This window comes from Chinchilla lanigera, unplaced genomic scaffold (assembly GCF_000276665.1).
Source record: "Chinchilla lanigera isolate Chin_1 unplaced genomic scaffold, ChiLan1.0 scaffold00081, whole genome shotgun sequence".
NCBI classification, from domain to species: Eukaryota; Metazoa; Chordata; class Mammalia; order Rodentia; family Chinchillidae; genus Chinchilla; species Chinchilla lanigera.
Window position 1 is genome coordinate 8,393,400 of NW_004955482.1, and position 15,457 is coordinate 8,408,856.

At 46.2% G+C, this 15,457-nt stretch overlaps 1 protein-coding gene and 1 long non-coding RNA gene across 3 annotated transcripts in view; one reads left to right on the forward strand and one right to left on the reverse strand.

Moving 5' to 3' along the window:
- Tmem116 (transmembrane protein 116) overlaps positions 1-15,457 on the reverse strand; it is a 183,715-nt gene that overhangs the window by 4,954 nt on the left and 163,304 nt on the right. The window contains exon 12 of one of the 2 annotated variants that reach the window (XR_001230970.1): positions 4,272-4,857. The exons of the other annotated variant lie outside the window; for it this stretch is intronic. The gene's annotated coding sequence lies outside the window, so the exon portion shown is untranslated. Of the gene's footprint in view, positions 1-4,271; positions 4,858-15,457 lie in introns of those variants that run through there. 2 annotated transcript variants of the gene reach the window in all.
- On the forward strand, positions 3,078-4,859 carry LOC102003874. The gene is made up of 2 exons (XR_263850.2): positions 3,078-3,421; positions 3,582-4,859. It is a non-coding gene; the product is annotated as an uncharacterized LOC102003874 (long non-coding RNA).

The following is a 15,457-nucleotide window of genomic DNA, read 5'->3' on the forward strand; positions in this document are numbered from 1 at the left end:
ATTGTATGGGTAGATCACATTGTGTTTACCACTCATCTGTCGCTCCCACTTTTTGGCTATTATGAATGGTTCTCCCATGACCACTCATGCACAAGTTTTTCTCTGGCTATTATGAATGGTTCTCCCATGACCACTCATGCACAATTTTTTCTGTGGACATACATTTGTTATTTCCTTTGGGTTAGGCTTCCATTTTTGTAAAAGAAAAAAAAAAACATATCACAGAAACTAAGATGTAACTTGGCCCTGCTAGGCAGCTTCTACCATTGCTCAATGGTAAGCTGAAAACAGGACTTAGAATTATTGGGGGGGTACCAGTGTATATGGGGTACTATAATACAGGGTTTGTGCATGCCAGGCAAGTACTCTACCACTGAGCTACACCCCCAAGCCTGGGAATCAGGATGTTTTAGATTCTCTCTAAGCAAATTCATGCCTTAAAGGAAATCTTACTGACATCATGCACCACTAGTGCTGGACACAGGTGCTGGCCCCTATTGCGTATCTTCTTTGGAATGGCACTTAGACTGGTTCTCTTAGGATGTTGGGTGTTCTCCCCAGCCGCAAGTTCATTATTTCTCCTCTTAACTACTTTTTTTTTTTTTTTTTTTTTTTGTACCAGGAATCAAACTCAGGACCTTGTGTTTGCCAGGCAGAACTTGTGCCACTGAGCTATATCCCTGGCCCCATCTCTTAACTACTTTCATACTTAATACTTATTGCCCCAAAATTGTGCTATATCTGACCTGTTTCTTTCTTAGACTATGAACCTTTGAGAGTAGGGACCTGCTCTGTAATGCTAAAACATGTGTAGAGAATATGTAAAGGTGCTGGGGCACTACTGAGGGATTGCACTATTCTAAACTCAAGAAGCATAGGTCTGGGACAGGGAGGTTCTGAAAGTGAGCTTTTAAGAAGCTCAAGAGAGGGACAGCTGGTCAAGGTAGGGTTCATGGACAAGCAGCATTGACAGCACCAGAACATGTGTTAGAAATACAGGACCTCAGGCCTCAGTTCAGACCCAGTGAACCTGCCTCTGAATTTCAGCAAGATCCACAGCTGATCTGTCTGCACATTCAGGTTTGGTAAGTGTTACACTAGAAGAGAGACCTTCTGGACAAGTGAGTTAGTTTATTGTTGGCCTTAGGTGATGGGCCCATCAAGGAGGGCAGAGTCGCCTGGGGAGGCAACCTGAGTCTCATTCATCCCAATGAGGTCTACAGAGAGAACTGGGATAGTGGCAAGAGAATGGGGTCTAGCTGGGTGTGGTGGTGTGCACCTGTAATCCCAGCACCTGAGAGGCTGAGACAGGAGGATCTACAAGTTTAAGGCCAACCTGGGCTATGTAGTGAGTTCAAGGCCAGCCTGAATTACACAGCAAGACCCTGTTTTGAAAAACAAACAAACAAACAAACAAAGAATGGGCTCTGTCCTTAGTTCTAGGATTGCCTAATCTAGATATTTCCTATCAATGGACTTATTCAATATGTAAGCTTCTTTCGCTTTGCATATCATTTTCAAGGTTTACCTGTTGTATAGTATATATCAGAATTTCATTCTTTTTGTTCTAATATTCTGTTACATGGATGTATCACCTGTATTAGTCGGCTTTGTGTTACTACCTGTAGTGGATTGACTACTGGTGGTCAATTTATAACCCCAGCTAAACCGAGTAAGCGTGGTGTTGGGTGTGGGATACCCACCTGGGGACTGTTGCCAGCAGCATAAGAGGCAGGGCTGGAGAAGAAGAGGTGAGGTTGTTGGGAGCAGAAAAAAGGCTGTTGGGGGCTGGTGGAAGCTCCAAGGAGCTGTTGGTTCTTTTGGAGGAGCTTGTCATGCTGGCTTTCCTGATGTACTTGGCTGTTTTCATCCTCTGAGGAGCTTGGGACCTCACTGTCACTCAGAATGGCTTTGGCTCACTTTGGAAGAGCTCTGGTCCTCACTTTGAGCATCGCTTCCTGGCTCTGGAGGGGAAGATGGTGCACTGCCAGTCTCCTGGAGAAGCTTGCTGTGTTGGCTTCCCCGACGGGAACTTGGCCATCTTGATCACCAGAGAAGCTCAAGACCTCACTGTTGCTGACAATGACTGTGGTACCTTCTGAGGGAGCTCTGACTCTTACTTTGAGCATTGCTTCCCGGCTCCAGTGCAGATCCCTCAGCCTGCTAGCACAGAACCTTCATCCCACTGGCACAGACTTTCTAGCTTCCACCACTGACCTTTGGGCCTTCCCATCGCAGATCCGTGAAACAGGGCTGCGTGAGATATTGTTATGGGCTCTGGGCCTCCAGCTGGACTCATGGGAGGCACTGTTATGAGCTCCAGGTCTTCAGCTGGACTCATGCAGGACATTTCCGTGGGATCCAGGTCCTTGGCTAGTTTCCTTGGTCTTAGTGTGTGGATAGATTGCCTGCACTCTTTTGTGTATGATTCTTTGGATGACTACTATAAATAATCTTATAAAATATGTGTCCTGTATCATATTGTCTCCCCTTGCAAAATAAGCCCCAAACCAACACACTACCTGACACGGGCTACCTAGTAAGTAAAGAACATTACGTTGGCTCACAGTTCAGGACTTTTAAGCATCAGCCTGGGTGACTGTGATGGTTAATCTTGACTGTCAACTTGACTAGGTGAAGAGATGCCTCAAGAGATGATTGCATTGAGAATGTAAAGTGGACTAACCTACTGCATTCCCAAGTGATTGGGCAATTAGGAGGTAAGGCCTAACTGGAGAAAGTGGGTCACTGGGGAGGGGCTTGACTTTGTGGGTCTCACTGTGTGGGTCTCACTAAGTTCAGGTTGGCCTTGAACTTACTATATAGCCCAGGGTGGCCTCAAACACACAGTGATCCTCCTGCCTCAGCCTTGCAAGGGTTCGGATTATAGGGTATGTGCCACCATGCTGGGCTGGAGGGGCTTGACTTTGAAACATATATTCTCATTCTCTCTCTTTCTCCCTCTCCCCTTCCCTCCCTCTCCTTTCCTTCTCTCCCCTTTTCCTATCCCCTTTCTAGCCGCCATGAGGTGAGCAGATTTACTCTTCCACACCTTTCCACCATGATATTTCAGCCTTGCCACAGGCCCAAAGCAATGGAGCCAGTGTACTACGGACTGAAACCTCTGCAACGGAACCAAAATAACCCTCTCTCACTTTAAGTTGTGTCTGTCAGCTATTTTGTCGCAGCAGCAGAAAGCCAACCGACACAGCCATTTGGCTGGGGCTGGTGAGGGTCACACATCGTGGTAGAAGTGCACGTCAGAGTGAGCAGCCCCATCTCCAGCCAGGAGGAAAAAGAGAGAGAAGCCCTGGTCCCACAGTTCCTGTCGAGACGGGCCCCCAGTGACCCATGCAGCTCCATTCTGAAGGCCCACGGCACTTTGCAGTCCCGTCACCCCGGGGGCTACAGCTTTTCAGAGGTACATGTGGGAGGCTACTCATCCCAAGCAGGGTACTGCCTTTTGTTTTACCCATTTATCACCTGGTAGACACATGGGTTGTTTCCACTTTGGGCTACTGTGAATGATGTTGCTGTGGAAATATTGGAATATATATTTTCTTTCTTTTCTTTTTTTACAGTGCTGGAGATTGAACCCCTGGCCTCACATATCCTAAGCAAGCATTCTAACAGAAAGCTACACCCGAACCCTGAATGTCTCTTCTCAATCATTCGTGTCCCATACCTAGGAGTAGAATTGCTGGATCCCATGGTGATTCTGTGTTTAACATTTTACATTCCCACCAGTAGTGTATGAGAGTTCCAGTGTCTCTACATCTTTGCCACCATGTCTTTTTCTTTCCCTTCCCCTCCCTTTCCTTCCTCCCCTCCCCTCCCCCAGGTTACACTTCTGAAACTTCTGCTGTTGATGAGGGGAAGCTGCACGCACAGAGAGTAACATTCAGTGATATGTTGGCTGCATGTTTTCATCTGTCCACTACTGCATTTCAGTCAGTTAGCCTCTGCTGATGTCCTTAAACCCTTTCTCTGCCTAGTATGCTCCGTTTTAGTAAATGCACTGTCTCTGCAGGGCCGCTTGTGCCCTGGTATTGCCCCAGGTATCTGGACCTCTTCCTTCCTCCCTTACTCCTACACTTAAGCCACCATGAGTTCCTGCTTATTCCACCTGCAAAACACCTCTCAGATATCACTTCTAATTTCTGCTACAGTCATCAAATTCAGGCCACCATGACCACTCTCCTGCAGGCCTCTCCTTTCTTTAGCCATTTGTATTTGCTACCTACTGCTATGTAATAAATGACCGCAAACAGCACCGTCAAACAACGCTTATTTGTTATCTCACACTTCCTGGGGGTCACAGATGTCCTGGGGCTTTGCTATGTGCTCATAGCTTCTAATAAAGTTGCCATCAAGGTGTCGGCCAGGGCTTGCATCACTTCCAGGCTGCACAGGGGGAAGACCCAGTTCCAGGCTCCTTCCTCTGGCTACTAGCAGGCCTCGGGTCCTTGCGACTGTTAGCCAATTCTTTGTCATGTACATTCCTCTAGAGAGCAGCTCACAACACAGTAACTGGCTTTCCTCAGAGAAGTCAGCAAAAGAGTGACAGAAAGGGCCCCCAAAGTCACAATTTCTGTATAACTTAATTTTAGAAGTGATGTTCTATCACAGTACTGTTTTCTGTTCATGAGTAGTAACTCACAGGTCCCAGGGCACAGTCAGGGAGCAGAGGGTATAAAGAGCAGAGGCCATGTGGGAGGCTGTCTACCGCTGCTGGTCCTCGGACAGCCAGCGGGCTGAGTGTTTCCCACACGCAAAGTGTGCTCTCTTCCTCGGATGGGCCTCCAAAGCATCTTCCTCCTGTGGCACGGATGTCCAGTGTGGCTCCCCTGGGCTGCACTGAGTGAAGAGGAATTGTCTTGAGCCACATATAAAATGTATAATATAGTTAAGGTATATAAGCAACAAAACTTCCTTTATTTTAAAATAGTTTTACTATAACATATAGACAGCAACATAGACATAAAACTAGTGGGCTATTTGACCTTGTTTTTGTGAAACTAATGATCAGGGTTTGGTTTGACAGATGTGGTTGTAATCCTTAGTGAGTTCTTAAACTACTTGTTAGAAATTATTTATTTAGTTAGTTAGTTAGTTTTTTTGAGACAGGATCTTGCTATATAGTTCAGGCTAGTTTTGAACTCACTATGTAGCCCAGGTTGGTCTCAAATTTGTGGAGATCCTCCTGCCTCAGCCTTTGAAGTGCTGGGGATACTGGTATGTGCCACCAGGCCCAGCTAGATCTAATTTTACTCTTTGTGCTTAATCCTTGAAAACTGTTGTTCACAAATATAGCAACGCACTCTGCCCTTCCCTACACAGAATTTTGTTGTCACGTACACAGTTCACATTCCAGCACTGTACAGTTGAGTCATGAAAAATATCACTAAAGATCACACAACAATGTTAAAAGTTTACAATCTTGTGAGGCCACATTACTGGCTTTCCAGGGCTGCACACAGCTTGTGGGCTGGACATGTCTGTCTTATAGCATCAGCTCAAAGTCCAGAATCTCAAGTCAATTCAAGTCCAGATGTAATCTCCTAAGTGCAGTTCTTAAACGTATTTCCACAACTGTAGATACTCTTGATTTGTAGACCATGGAAAATAAGGAGACAAATTATTTGTCCTCTCCACAGTCAAGGTACAACAGTGAGCCAGGTATAAGAGAATAGGATCATTAATTTTATGCATCCATTTGAGTGGGCAGAGATATTCAGTTAGCTAGTACAACATTATTTCTGGGTATGGCTGGAAGGGTGTTTCCAGAAGATATTAGCATCTGACAGAGTATACTGAGTAACAAAGAGCACCCTCATGAAGCTAGTCGGACATCACCTAATCCCCTGTAGGCTCTGACAGAACATAAAGGTGGAAGAAGAGTGAATTTGCTTTTTAAATTTTTTTGATCTGGGACACCCATCCTCTCCTGCCCTTGGAGACAGGCAGTCCTGGTCATCAGGCCTTCAGACTATGCTTTACACCAGCAGCTTTCCTGAATCTCCAGTGTGAAGATAGCGGCATAACAGGCATTCCGGGCCTCTGTAATCACACAAGCCAATTCACATAACAAAGCTTCTCTATGTCTTCCTACCTATCCAGCCATCCTATTGGCTCTGTTTCTGTGGAGAACCCTGGCAATTAGAGGTCAAAGCTATAGATATTATTGGTGAACGAGGAAGAAATTAGGAGGCATGAAGAAGTCATTGGTCCATGGAAATTCTGAAATCCAACTGGCCAATGTTGGATCTTTCATGTTTGGGCCTCAAGGCCTAAGAATGGTTATGAATAGCTCTTGGTTCCATTTTCTGAGTCATACCTTTCCATAAAAAATAGCACAGCTGTAGTCAAGCAGTTTACTTTGTTCCTGCCCAGAAATTATACTCTCTATTCAGTCTGTAGTAGCTCTTTCTCCCTCAGTCCAAGAATCCAAATATAACTCTCTCCAGAATTTTGTGATTTCCTGGGAATCTTCTTGGGGCTTACTCCATTAAATGAAAGCCACAGGAGCAAATGTTTGAAATACATTCTTCTCTACCTTGGAGTCCTGCTGAGATTTGAGGAGCAATGACTTTAAAGGCCGAAGAGACCTCATTGAGATCTATAAATATCTTTCGTTTCCTGAGGCATCATTTTGGATCTTTCTAATGGCTTCACAAAATATTACACAGTACCATCTTTTACTTTAGCTTTAGACTATTATGAGGTATGATCTTTTCTGTTTTGTTTTTTTGAGACAGGGTCTCGCTATACAGTTCAGGCTGGCCTTGAGCTCACTTTGTAGCCCAGGCTGGGCTCGAACTCGCAATGATCCTCCCGCCTCAGCCTCCTGAGTGCTGGGATTACAGGCATGCGCCACCACGCCGGCAACTTTAGACTGTTATGAATGGATGTGTCCCCTTCACCCTTTACATTCACGTTGAAGCTTTACCCCTAATAGGATAGTATTTAGAAAGAGGACCTCTGAGAGGTAGTTAGGTTTCTGTGAAATCATAAGGGTGGGTCCCCCATGGTGGGATTAGTGCCTTTATAGGAAGGGGAAAAGATAGTAGAGCTCACTTTTCTGTGTGAAGACGCACTGAGACGGCACCTCAGGTCAGGCAGCAAGTCCTCACCAGGAACCAAACCTGCTGGGATCCTCATCTTTGACTTCTCTGTCTTCAGAAGCAAAAGAAATAAATGTATTGTGTAATCTACCCAGTTGGTGTTATTTTCTCAAAGCAGCTTGAGCTAAGACAGGCTCTATTGTACTTTTGGTGTTTTTTTTGCTTGTTTTTTGGGCACGGGGTCTTATTATACAGTCTAGGGTAGCTTTGAACTCACTGTGCAGTCTAGACTAACTTTGAACTCGCAGTCCTCCCATGTGTTGCAGTTCTGATTTTGATCTTTGCTCAAGAGACTGTGCGGCTTCAAAACCATCAAGTCCTGCCTCCTTGTTTAGCAGTTCTCGCAATTTATCTCTTTCTTCCCTATAAGTAGCAAGAAGAAACCAGTCAGCCTGTCTATTTAGAATTTCCTGAGCCAGGTCACCCAGTTCATCGGAGTACTTTCTAACTTCACATAACTGCAGATGAGAGTGTTGCTACACTTTCTTCCCTGTCCTAACAAGGAACCTCTTTCCTCCACTCAGTGACAAATGCTCCTCTCTCCATTTCGTGCCCTCAGTAACAGTATCTTCAAAGTCTAGATTTCTACCATGTTTGCCTAAGACGATTCAGGCTTTCTTTAACACACACTTAACAATCTTTTCAGTTTTCATCTACCTCCTGGTTCCAAAATGACTTCTAGATCTCAGGTCGTTACTGTCATAGCGCTTCATTTCCAGTTATCAAAATCACTCATCTATGCTGCATGACAAATCACTCCAAATCTCTTTACCGGATGGTGGGATCTTACGGCAATGGACCTAGATGAGACCAAAGGCAAGTGTGGTGGTGCACGCCTGTAACCCTAGCACTCCGGGAGGCTAAGGCGGGAGGATTTCAGGTGTGAGCCCAGCCTGGGCCACTTGGCAGGACCCTGTCCAAAATGAAAAATGGTCATGGGTTCAATCCCCAGGACCCGGATTGGGGTGGGGACCAAACCATGCTATGAACAAAATCTGCAAAGCTTCTTTACAGGGTTTCCATTCTGCTAGCCAAAGGGAGCAAGTGCTTAATAAAAGAAGTCATCAGGTTTCTTGTTCTACAAAGGGGCTTGCTTACTGATTTATTGGGGTGGGCTGCTCTGGTAACTTTCTGGTCATGGGCGCAGTTTCAAAAGATGTCTTATGTGGAAACATCTTGGCCACGTGCTTAGTGAGCTAATGGGTCAGCTTCGCTCAGGAATGGCTGAGTTACTCTTCCAGTTGGTACCATCATCTGGAATAAACATCCTGCCCTAATGCTAGAGCTGCAGGTCTTCCAGTGCCTGAGCTGCTGAGAAAGCACAGAATGGGGAGAAGAAATGCATACCAACTCCAACAAGCCACGCGCCTTCAAGTTTTGGGAAAGTAACTTAGGTAACTGTCATGACCCATACATGAGAGGTGTGGTTTTACTGCAAAGTTAATGGGAAGCCAGTAATGTATTGCCCAGCTGTGTAATGTATTGCCCAGAATTAGTGATTTTTAAAGTCAACTAAGAGTAAAGCCAGGGGGGTTATTTTTGTTTTTCCTCCTTGGTAAACCCTTTCCTTTTAACAACTAACAAACTGAAGGTCTACTTTATTTGCCTCTGTCCTCTGGCTGATTTAGAAGAAATATAACTCCCAGCCTACTAGATGTCAGATGTGCTGAGTTATGTCCCTTGAAGTAGAAGAATGAATTCCAAATGACCAGGTTAGGGGTGGGAAAGGTTTATTGAGAGAGAGCTCCTGAGAGACAAGTGGGGTCCCAAGTGAGCTGGCATGAAGGCCTTTTGTCAGGGGTAGTTTATATAGCAAAATCACAATAGGGATACAACATGAGTGAAACTGTAATGAACCTACAGGATTATAAGTACAGCCACTTAGCTAATATTGATCCAATAGGAAAACAGGTCACATAGCAAGGGTATATGGGAAGAACAAAGGCATTTTCGGGAAGGAATGGGTCCAGGTGCTCTGGTCACCCACCCAGGTGATGCCCGTCTGGTGCTAACTACAGTATAACCCCAAGTTACTGCTTATCCCTCGGAGAGCCACAGAGGCTTGGCCATTGCATTTTTATCTTGAGGCCTGGTCTTCAGATTTACCACCAGCCACAATTCTTTTTTTTTTTTTTTTGGTTTTTCTCCGATACCAGGAACTGAACTCACGACCTTGCGCTTGCCAGGCAGGCGCTTTTTGCCGCTGAACTAAATCCCCAGCCCCACCAGCCACAATTCTGATGTCTTTCTCTGCTGATTTCCTTGAGCGTTCAGTCCCTCTCTGACTCTGTATTTATTTCTATCTAACTTAGCTGCCTATAATATGGTGGTGTCCATGTCTCAGACTCACTACTTTGGGACATTCCTTATTCTCAGTTTTCGCCTATGGGTCAGGAATTTTAGCACAGCTTAGCTGGGTGCCTCTGGTACAGGGTCTCTCAGAGACTACAATCATCTCAAGGCTCACCTGGGGAAGTGTCCTTCCTAAGCTCACACGGCTGTTGGCAGGCCTCCGGTTCTCACTGGCAGCTGGTTGGAGACATTCCCTCATTGACTGGAGAGCCCCTTCATGTGGCAAGGGGCATACACTGAACAGTATGTTCACACAGAAGCTCAGAATGTAATTCTATTTGGAAGTAGGGTCTTTGCCACTGTCAAGTCGAGGTCACTCTGCACTATGGTGGACCTTCAATCTAATGACAGGTATCCTTTTAAGAGGAGGAGAGCCAGGCACCCTGAGAGGCTGAGGCAGGAGGATTTCCAGTTTGATCCTGTTACCGCATGATGAATTCAGCAGGTGAAATCCATGCTCTTGTGTATGACACACAATGAACTGAAAGTGCACATACCTGCTGGAAAGTGGAAGGCAGCTACATTTATTGAAGATCACAGCTCGAGGCTGTGCTCAGGGTACGTCCATGCCTGCATAGTATGAATAGAAGAGTGGTGCAAGGGTGACAGGAAAGCAAAAAGCACTGCGCACAGCACACAGCAGCGCAACACGGCACACAGATAAACCAGGCCTTCGGAATTTAAAGGCTAGCTATGCACCTCAGCTCAGGTGCCTCCCACTGAGCCTCTCCGCAGGATTTACAGCGATGATTGACACGGTGCAGTCATCTCAGTATAATTTACATTTACAAGACGCAGCACACATTCATGAACCTTTAATAAGGTGACTGGAGGTTAGTCAGAGTGGCAAACACCTCCTGGGCTTTTGTTAGGTTATTCTCTCCCTCTGTTAGAAGGAGGAATGGCCCTGGGGTGCTCTTTAAATTTAAATGGATGGGAGTGATCTCTTTAGCTCTGTTGTTGTACCTGCACTAATACCAGCCTCGTGAGTTTAGAGAGTTCTCTTAAAATAAAACCTAGGTAGTTACTGGAGGACCCACAGCAGTGGGGCAGAATGTGATGTCTAGTTTTAGGTGGGAGCTGCTACTGCCACTGCTACAGACGAACCTTGAGAGCTGCAAATTTACATTCTTGAAGGGACTATGAAATAAGAAACTGGTCAATTATTCAGTCTGAGGACTCAGCAGTGATGATTTTATATTTGCAGCTGTACCTTTGCGCAAGAAATCTAGCTGGGCACGATGGCACACCCCTTAATTCCAGCACTCAGGAGGCTGAGGCATGAGGATCGCCGCAAGTCCGAAGCCAATTGCCTGGAGTACACAGCGAATTCAAGGCCAGCCTGGAATACATAGCGAGACTCCGTTTCAAGAAACAAAACAAGAGTAAGGTTGATCAAAGAGTAGAAACTGTGCTGTGTGTGTAGGGAGGGGACAGCAGGTTTCTAGTAGACAGAAAACATGTGTTAAGCCCGTAAGTTGAGCAGCTAGACTCAGCTGCATGGGGACCTATTCTTCATTTCTGAACAGATCTGAAGAATATGATCTATTCCTCATATTCTCCTCCATTATACAGCATAGCACCTGACAGTGAGGACTTTGATGTTCTTATGGAATGAATGAATATTAATTCCCATTTTCAGTTATGGATACTATCAACTCATTTGCATAGGCAGACTCAAATTAAGTCAAATGAAGTTATCTTCAATATAACAGGTTTTTTTTTTTTTCCCCTCATGTAACAGCTCTAAATGGGACACTTAGAATGAGCAGGTGGGGATCTCTTCCACGTAGGAATCTTCAATCTTGAGAACATGTCTTCTCCAAAATCTGACCACCGTTGGCTTCCAGCTGACACAGAGCAAGCACAGGGCAGCACCTATGGAAAGCTTTTATGGGCTAGGCCTGGACAGCACGCACAGGTCACACTTTACTGTAAGGGCTGAGGAATGTGGTGTAGGTATATGTAGAACAAAAGAGAGAACAATAATTTTGGTGGGTAACTAAGTCTCCACAATATTCAGTTATGTATTTGGCTCATTGTCTGGTATGGCACAAGAACCTCAGACTCACTAAATAGTAAAGAGCTCTGGACTCGTCACTCTCACCCTCATCAAGTCTTTCATTCACCGAATGGCAGCAGCATTATTCATCCAGTTGTTTAAGCCAAAGACAGAGAAGTTATCCGTATTTTTTATCCTACTCTTCCTCATCTAATACTTAAGGAAATCCTGTTGATTCTATCCCCAAAATATATCTTCTTGCTTTTGTATCTGTTTTTTGAGACAGTGTTTTACTGTGTAGTTCAGGCTGGCCTTGAACTTGTGGCAGTCCTCCTCCCTTGGCCTCCTAAATGCACCACACCGGGCCCCCAAATATATCTTTTTTTTTTTTTCCCCTCTGGTACCGGGAACCGAACTCACAACCTTGCGCTTGCCAGGCAGGCGCTTTGTCGCTGAGCTAAATCCCCAGCCCCCCCAAATATATCTTAAATCTGTCTTTTTTTTCCATCTTTACTGTCAGCTCCTTAGTTCAAGCATCAAAATAATGTGCCATCTGAATTATTCCAACAGCCTCCTACCAGCATTCCATTTTCTATATAGCACGCACATTTTAAAATGTAAATTTGATTAATTTCCAGTTTAAAATATTCCAGTGGTTTAGAATAAAGTCCAAAGTCCTTACTATGATACTTGAAGCCATGTATGATGCAGCCCTTGCCCATTAATCCTTTCTCACAGCACTCTAGCTACAACGCTCTTTTTTTGTTGTTTTTTTGAGACAGGGTCTCACTATGTAGTTTAGGCTGTGTTCTTGTGAAATCAGTTAGGGCCTAGACACATCTGGACATAGATTCCTTAATAAAGTACTAAACTTGTTTATTAGGAAAATCTTTTAGAATCCACTCAGGGACTGTTTGAAACTGGCTTTTCAAAAATGGATATACACAGACGAAGCCAGCTTATCCAGCCAATGATCTATTGACACCACAAGCTCAAAAATCCCCCAGGTAGAACATGCCAAACTACCCCCCAAAAAGAAACATGCTGCCTGTAACGAGGCATGATGATCTGTGTCTAAGCTAAAGAACCCTAAGACGACTCCTTCTCTTGTCACTAAGCAGGTTGCCCTCTCTCCTCTCCTATAGGTTCTCCTGCTACCAAATGATCAGAAAAGCAGATCTGAGCTTACAGCTCCTGGCCTCTTTGCTGGCTGACCAAACATTAAAGCCTTTTCTTTTTGTTAAAACCCAGCGCTACTGTATTGGCTTTCATAGCCATCAAGCAGTGAGTACTTGTTTAGCATCATGTGATGCTCCTGAAACATATTTCACTTCCCCAAGACTTCTGCACTTGCTGTTCTATTTACTCTGCCACATTTTTTCCTTCAGTTGGCTGGCTTTCCCGTAGTCATCTCCTTTTTCCCCAGGGGTATCAACTTAAATGATACCCCTTCCCTAATCATCTAGTATGAAATAGCTCCTGCATCCAGTTATTCTTACATCACTGCCCTGCTCATTGACTTTTTCACATCACACTGTTTTTCCCTGTGTACTAGCTGCCTCCTTCTCCTTAAGATCCACAAGCAGGTACTGTGTCTTGACTCCTGTTTCCTCAGTGTCGAGCAGGCCTAGTGTACACTGGTGCTCAGTGGATAAGTGATGAAGAACCACCATGAGGTGATGACCTGGTGTGCGCCCCTAATCCCAGGACTTGGCAGACGGAGGCAAGAGGGCTCCAAGTTTAAGGCCCGCCTGGTGACATAGCAAGACCTTGTCTTAAAACCAAAACCAAAACAACAACAACAACAAAAAACCCCAAACAGGTGGGGGTGGGGTAGCCAAAGCTCCTGAAAAATTCTTTGAAAGGTTCTTGGTATAAAGAGCACAGACCTGGGTTCCAATTCTATCTTGATCAGTTTTTGGCTATGTGCAAATGGGTTCAGCCTGTCTGCAGGTGCCCAATGGGAAACTGAAGGCAGGATAAAGCATGCCATCTCTGCCTTCACTCACACATCTCTTTCAGCTTGTGTTATAAAAATTTCATGTACCTTGATCAAAGTGTGGACCCGTGAATCTCTGATACGCTAAATATGAACCTTAAACCTTTGGCTCAGATCCCTGCTCAGCTCTGAACACAAGCATGTTAATCACTTAAGGAGCAGCTATTAGCCCTAAATTTACATAACCCGTCTCATCTCCCCTCAAGACTGAGTGTTCCCGGCCACTTAGGTTCATATGCTTACGTTTATTTGCTTGGTGCTGACCAAATCAAAGCAGGCCAGCTATTTTGGTAAAGAGGAAAAAGGATTTACTCAAAGCTAGCTCCAAGGAGATGGAGGGGTCCTTTTGTCTCAAATCACCACCTTCCCATGAACAGGTGGATAAGGGTCCTTACAGTAGGGAGCAGGGAGGAGGCGGAGCACAGACAGTTCACATCTCCATGCCTGCTTTATCATTCCGGCCATCTCCAGCTGGCTGACCTCTTCCCTGTGGAAGGGAAACTGGGCGCCTGCCTCTTGGGGCTGGCATCTATATATTCCGTCATTTTAGCTGGGTTGAGGAAAGGAATGGGTGTTGGTTTTGCGTTCAGCAGAAGGAACTTTGGAAAAATTGCTTATTTCTACAAGAAAAAAAAATTTAACTTTTGAGACTCCATTTTGCAGTGCCAGTTACATGAGGATACTAAAATAAGCAACACTGGAAGAGACATTCACTTGCTAGTATTTTGTTTTGTTTTTTTGAGACGGTGTCTTCCTGTGTAGTTCAGACTGGGTCTTGAACGCAATATGAAGACTAGGCTGGCCTTGAACTCATGGTGATCCTCCTGCCTCAGCCTCCCAAGTGCCGAGGTTATAGGCGTGCGCCACCGCACTGGACCACAGCCCACTTCACTTGCCACTCTTCATATCATCCTCATTCAGCCTCCCTGGAGTGGAACCTTATTAAGGCTCCCGTTATTGTCCTAAATCTGCAGTCACCCCCGTTTCCAGGAGAGGCAGTCTTGAGGACCTCCTCATGGTGAGGTCACTCACCACCCCCAGCAGGAAAAAAACAAGCATCTCAGGGGAACAGATCGCTACCTCAAGACATAAAGATTTCTGGTCATCTTCACAGAACCAGCTCGAGATGAGACAGCGGCTTGACCAAGATTACCTACCCCGACAGCTTTGCAGACTTCTTGCCCTTGTCTTTGTTCTCCTTACCTATAAAACCCCCAAGTTTCTGTCTGCACCTCCAAGACGGATCATGAACCTTTCCATCTGTCCTTCCCAGCATTGGCGTCGCTGATTAAAGCTCCTTTTCTGCCCAACAGTCCTGCGCATCTCCTTGGCTGGTGTTTTGGGACGGGTGGCCGGGTATAGTCTGTTGGGACCCCGGAGGCCAGTATTTCGTCCTAGAAGGCCGGTAACAAGCCCTCTAAGCCTCAGTCACCAAATCCATAAACGAGTGATAAGAACATACTCCACAGCGCAAAAAGCCTATCTCGTAGAGCTTCACGAAACACAACTCCGTTCCCCTACGGCAGCACCCTTCCGGACCTCAGTTCCCTCTTCTGTATCACCCACGGCCTCCACGAGTCCTCTCCGCGGAGGGTTCCTGGAGATATAGATCACCGCAACGCCGACACGACAGAAGAGGTGCCAACGCAGGCGCAGTCACGCGCGTCCTGCGGCGACCTCCGACGGCCCTGCCTAATCCGGCCGCCTCCTACGTCATTAGCGCAGCGCCCGCGTCGCCGAAGGCCCGGGGGCCTGCGTGGCCTGGGGGCGGTCTCGGGGAGGCCTAGGCGGGCGCCTGCAGATCCGTGGCGCGGCTCGGGGGCGGCGCGGAAGCACTGGCGGGTTGCGGCGAGGGGCGTGGGGAGCGGTGGAGTAGCGGAACGGGGCGGCTGGAGCGGCAGCTCGGAGCTCCAGCCGGGTACAGCGCGGGCGGGTGGCCGGCGGGGCTGCCCGGCGCGGGTGTCCCGGCGATGTGTGGCG